Here is a 6,865-nt window from a genome sequence, read left to right as displayed (position 1 = left end):
TAAAAAGCTTTTGTTTACAACACAAAAAAACAGTAGCAGCAAAAAGGGCTGTAAAGATCCTTGGGTTATTGCACCGGGCTGTAGATTTCACTTTCTTTGAGCCACTGATCCGATATTCCTATGGAGATAATCCTCTTATTGAAGAGGCAGCTCCTGACGGGTGGCAAATTGGAAACAGGGCGTCCTTATGGCACTTCTTTTTTTCCCCCCCCTTCAACAATGTAAGCTGCAAAGGTTTCAACTTGAAGTGCTCTTTGTTCAAGCCCCCCAACTACCACTCCTCCAAGTCTTGTAAAAGCAAAGAATTTATCTCCACTTTGTGAGTAAACTGCAAAAAATGAATAACGTTGACCTGAGCCCAACTTTTACGTTAAATCAAAAAGGTCACATCCCAAGTGGCATACTAACCTCTGTAAAACCTAGTTTTGTTTTTGTACCCCTTTTCAGAGTAGAATTATAATGTTTGTATTTCAACTTGACTCGGATTCCTCTTCATAAGGAGGAGTATGCACCGTTACGGATTTAGTGCTCCTTATAGTCTGTTGGAATTACAATCTTACTGAGCTGGTGTCCAGTTCTGACTTGGCGTTGGTGACACTAGCATTGGCTTTGGATTGCCACATCTGTTACAAAACAAATACGCAGATGGAAACCTTACAATAATCAGGAGAACATTCGCTGGATTCTTCTAAACGACTTCAAAGCAGAAAACCAAAAACAACTAGTATTTGTCCAGTTTATTGTGACACACCTTAGCGTCCATGTCACACTACATAGACTTGGGGAACGTGCGGCCCGTCTTCCTCACCTACAGTTGCCTAATGTGATACACCCAGCGACTCAGTCCAATTAGTCTGCGATTTCTCCCAACAGAACATTTTGCCTTAAATCACAGGAATGGGCTTTGTGTGCATGAATGCTCATCCAGAAATACAAAAAAACATAAGGCAGCAATGAGGAATAAGGAACACGGATGTTTTGGACCTCACAAAATAGAAGTTTGTTTGTCTGATATCTCATGTTCTGTGTACCATGTAAATGGAAGAAAGAAATAAAGGGCAGAGACTGCGACTGAACGCTGTGTACCTTTAAACCCTTTGGGCAGCAGCTCAGTCAGGCAGCTACTACTGAACCTCACAGTACTTTGGAAATGTGAAACCGTGCTGGAGGGTCATTTGACATCCTCAGCGATTTCAGGTTTTATGAACTGACAAGATCAGCTACTGCCATCATCAAGACTGACATACCCTCTGAAAAGAAGTCGTGTATTGTGTCATCAGCCTAACGGGAACCAGCCGCCTTTTAGACATCCAATAATGAAGAGCGTTTGAATGTAATGAGGGTGTTTTTGCTTAAATAAACCTCTCCTAAAAAGGAGGAGTGTAAGAAAACATCATGAAAACAACTGAACTTTCAAACCAGGGCAAAGTAAAACAAACTATTTAAGGTGTTGTACAGCAAATGCTCCATTGTACATTATTTTTTTACAACGCTCAATTTACAGTAAAGTACTGGCGGCTGTGGTTGCTAGAATTTTACCATAAAAAATAAGGTGACAATACTTTTAGGTCTACTTAGATCTATGGTATAACTTTGTAGAAAATAACTTTTTTCTTTACAACACATTCCAATAAAAGTGAACTTTTAACCATAACCTGAAATCCATGCACTGTAATAAATATGCCAGTCATTAAACCATCAGAAAACATCATCAGGATCGAACACCAGTACACAGTTTGCATCAGTAAAGTAACACCACCCAATAGCATACATGTCTCACTTAATTATATACATTGAAAAGAATGTAATGTTTAAGGAAGTGATGGCACGTTGTCTGGTGGAGAAGTAAAGCTTGCTCTGAGGTGTGTGGAGTCCTAAAGGTGGCCACTTTATTGAATACAACCCATCATAGATCAGCTTCCAGGGAAAAATAAGTCAACTAAGTTTTTTTTTCCCCTCCTGTTCAAAGGTATGCAGTTCACCAGGGACAATATGTTAAAAGGGAGCGTTTCCTTCTGCAAACATCGTAACTTTGGTGTTCCTGAAACAGTGCTTTTACCGTTTTACAGTCGTTCACCTTCGCTATTGAACACTTTTACTCTGGAAAATGAACAGAGATTTTTTCAGTGTAGCTGTAATGTATCAGTAAACAGTATGTAGCATATTTTGAAGGTAGAAAGATATTGATTTACAGAACTTGGCAGTAAAAAAAATAAATGTGTTGTTTAAGATATACAGGTACTTTTCAGTAGAACATGAGGTAGCGTTCCCTTTTTTCAGAGAATGTATTTTACTTTCACCATTTACAGTATTCTTACCGTTAAATTTACATTGCACAGTTGAGAAAACAACAAAGACAACATGGCACTACTAGAAAGCTGTGCAGAAGAGTATCGGAGAGAAAAGGTCAACTGGAGCCACTGGACATCTCAGAGGGAACTGCAGTCCTACATGGTAGAGAGGGGAGAAAACGGAGTAAAACAATGCTTGGCCAGTTCTTTAATTGGAACGTCTTGTTGAAGTGGCAAGATGACGTTTGGTGAAAATAAATAAATAAATAAATAAATAAATAAATAAATAAATAAAGCCCATAAATCGACTACTGTTTACAGGACAGCATTTAGGAGATTCTGGGATCAGGTAAAGGATTCTAGAGAATAACACTGGCCTTTTTGAACTGAACACTATCTGCCTGGCTTGAGTTAAAACTGCAAATCATTAAAGTGAAGCAGGATGAAAGCAGCTTCTGGGCCAGGAAATTTGAAGAAATCATCTAAAAGGAGGACAAAAAAGATGGAGCAATCTACAAAGGAAAACTCATGGCAACTTGTGAAATATCTGGAAGTTGAAGTCATTGCCTAGATAGTCAGATGGTTTGTGTCTTAACGGGACCCAAAACTGATAGCGTCAGTGTGCTTGACTTCTATAGACAAAGCACAACCCGTAATCCACGTGAGCTGTAAAGGTGCTTTAAATCAGCACCAATAACCCCAACCCATCTTGTAGGCGTTTGGAAAAACCACACAATCCAAATGTGCAAAGCTGGCAGAGGCCTATTTTAAGAGAATCCTGGCTATAATTTCTTCTAGAGGAACATCTACCAAATATTTGCTCAAATGCAATGAATACTATGATTGATGGCATGTTTTCACAGAGAACGACAAACGTTATTTTCACTTTGGCACTGTTATTCTTTTGTTAACCGCAAAGAAAAAAAATTAGCACCAAGGCCACTACATAAATCTCCAGAAAATGAAGAGAAACTGACAAAAGCGTAAATAGTTACTGATTATCTGTCTGACTTATGGTATTGTTCACATGTGGTGTCTTTCAAAAAATAAACTAAAATTATACAAACTAATAGTTTAAGATACCTCATTAAACTTGATGTAAAACTGTGGGGGTTGAATTCTATTTTTGTTAAGTTCAGCTTGGTTGTATGGAATGTTATTTTCCTCCAATGAAATTAATAAAAAAAAGTGTGGGGAATAATACATAGGGGGAATGGCAAAAAGGCAAAATAAATTATAACTCGATATAATAATCAAAAACTGTATTTAGTAAATGGGACACATGCATATAAAAAAAACAGCAGCAGAATATGTTAAAAGTAGGAAGGATCAAATTTTGAATGAAATAAACCTTAGTTAGTGTTGCTTGTACAAAGTCAAAGACGTAGACCGGCGGGCTGCCCAGTCCCTCGATGGTAATCTTACACAATACAAGCACAGGCAGGTAGACTTTTATTCTGCAGCCATCATGCAAATGCTGTCTGGATATGCCGGGTAAAGGCTATCCTAACTCGAGGGCACATCTTCCTGACCAGTGCTTTGTTCTTGTCCTTGCTGATAGAGACAGAAGCAGCTGGGATATTCTGTATGTAAAATCTGACACTTAATGAATGCTGGTGCCTGGGGCAGGATAAATGGATTAATGGGGGTCTAAAAATCCTTCTGGGGCAAGAGCCATTCATATACCTCCTTGAATTCACGTGACGCCAATGTTCTTTGTCTTGGGGACAGAATGTTAAAACCATACAATACAGCAGCATAATAAATATTCATTCACAAAAGAGAACATTAAAAAAGAAAAATATTGAGAGAAAAACTCCTTTCATCTTTGGCAAAATTACAGAATTTATTTTTGGACATTTTTGTTTGATTCATAAATAAGAAAAATGCAAAATGTTATAAAAGCAAAGCATACCCAGAAAGGTAATTGTAATGGCACCGTGCAAAAGGAAAACCGATTCTATCAAAGTAAGCAAGAAATACAACTCAGTTAAAGTTACTGTCACCATAACACAAAGTATAATGGTGGTCTGCAGAAAATAGCAGTGACCGACCATACAGTATGTGACAGAATGACATGGGAGTCACAAATAACTAAGTGCACTTATGTTAATAATAATAAAAAACACTAATTAAAAATAAGTGCATAAACAGAGGTAAATATAAGTGCAAAAATTAAAAACACAAAACAGATACATTTACCAAAGAGAACAAGCACAAAAAAAAAGCAAAAAACTGGACTGCTGGTGCAAACTGAATGGTAGTTTGTGGTAGTCTTTTAGTAGTCAATGGAGTCTTTGTGATAGGTCATGTAGATGACTGTATGAATTATGGGGAGTTCAGGGTTTTGACAACGGCTTTCTTAAGGCACATCCTTGCCATAAATGCCCGGCATGGATTGGAATACTGCTCCAGTGATGAACTGGGCTATTTTAATAACCAGTTGCAGGACCTCCTGTATTTACCATATCAGGCTTTGGTGCAACTAGTTGGCATGGTCTCCACTGTGAATCTGTAAAAGTCAGTGACAATTGGGGGCACCGATTTTCCTCAGCTCACTCACAAAAGCGAGTTTTGCTGAGCTGTCTGAATGAGATACAAGACAATGGTGCTGAGGGATGATAAGACAGCCTCAGTGATGTCAACCCCTAAGAATCTAAAATAATTCATTTTATTTTTAGTTTACTCTTATGGTCAAATTATACATTATGTGATGGAGTTTGACTTTTCCACTATTAAAAAAACAGTACACCAATGCATCCCTGTTGCAGATTTAATCATACTGAATACATTATCAAAGTCATCACTGTAAAATGCAATTCATGGCCAAAACAGGGTTGAATTAGACATATTCTTAAAAGTGAACAAAAACCTGTAAAAATTGTACCCAAAACCTCAGACAGACTTAGATACTCGCCTGCTTCTCAATTTCATACTACTGTATATATACCTTATACTACACCTTTGAAGTCTGCACAGTACTGATATTACGGTCCTGCTCCCAAAAAAAATTGCACCCCATTTCTAGCCACTTCTTCCCACCTTTCCCAAATGGTCCCTTTCTGCTCCCAAACAATTGTCCTCTTTAAAAGACACTTGAATTGGGCACAGAAGTGAAAGACTGTGTGGTGAGGCTTGTTTAAGTATGTTTTGAAATGTTCCAATTAAAACATAACTTTAAAGACAATGACGCCATCTGCTAGATTATAATGGATTAAAGGGTCTTCATTTATACTTTAAGAGGTATACTTTAAGACGTCTGTTGTGCTAAAAACAAATTTTAAATATTACGTTATTCCTTTTTTATTCTAATGGGAGAGAAACATCAGTATAAATACTTACAATATTAATAGTTCAATATAAAATAAGTCATTTAAATTGATCAAATTGTTTGATTACAAAAAATTTTAAAAGATCCATTTTACATGAAGGCAGGTGTCAAGTTTCAATTATATCAGCCCCTGGTCCTCTTCTTTGAAGTCTTGTCACCCTAAAAGACAGCTAAGATATGTCTGTTATGGCTGGTGTGTCACTTAGACAAGCACTCAGAATGCAAGTTATTCATGCACACACCAGGCAAGATGCAAGCCTACGGCCCCATTGCAGACGTAAACACTGCTAATCCTGTCCACAGGAAAGTTAATAAAGATACAAAGGAATGCTACCACTTCTTCTGTTCTGACTGTACAGTATGCATTTCTACAGTGGCACAGTATTGATTGGAACATTGAGGATAAATTATAATGGTAGAATAACTTGGCATATTTTTCAAGCATTTTTTTCAGTGGTTCATCAATTCTGTGAACTCGTTCCTGATCACAGGAATTAAATCTAATTGCCCATGTGCCCACTCACTACTCCTAAATTTTAGCAAATACCACAAACAAAAAAAAACTTGAATCCAGTGTAATTTCCGCATAAGTTAAGACATCTACTACTGTATATAATGTGATGCATCACATACAATATCTCGTTTCCTTCTAATTTTCTTTAGACTAGATCTTGTTGAAATCACTATTAAAATGAAACAGCTTCTAAAGGCTGATACTAGGCAATAAATTCAGAAGACATTGTAGTAACTGCCACTTATCATATGGATTCAAAAGCATACTCTCTTTATACCACGGCCAATTTAGTCTTGGCAATCAAACTAACCTCAACATATGCTAATGGTGACTATCATAAACTGTGTGAAAGCTGGCCCGGACACACACAGACGGACATCTTAAGTTCACCCAACACGCCATTTATTTACAATATTTACAAGTTTGTAGTGCATCAACCCCAGTGCCTCTTGCACCGATTCCCCCAAAGTCCAGGGCTCACAGTCTCTGTGCCTTCTCTTCCTGGCCGCCTCCAGTCCTCTCCCCAGCTCTGTCTCGCTACCTCCCAACATCCACCAATGACTGGAGGGAGGCGGCCCCTCTTATGGGAACCCGGATGGGCTCCAGCTGCTTCCCGGCAATTAGACTTGGCCACACCCCTGTGTGGCAGAAGTGCCGGCTGCGCACCCGGAAGCCGTCCGGGTGTCCCCTGTCATCTTCCCCCCGGCACTTCCTGGTGTGGCGGAAGTG

This window comes from Polypterus senegalus, chromosome 6 (assembly GCF_016835505.1).
Source record: "Polypterus senegalus isolate Bchr_013 chromosome 6, ASM1683550v1, whole genome shotgun sequence".
In the NCBI taxonomy this organism is placed as follows: Eukaryota; Metazoa; Chordata; class Cladistia; order Polypteriformes; family Polypteridae; genus Polypterus; species Polypterus senegalus.
This window is presented reverse-complemented; position numbering follows the sequence as displayed.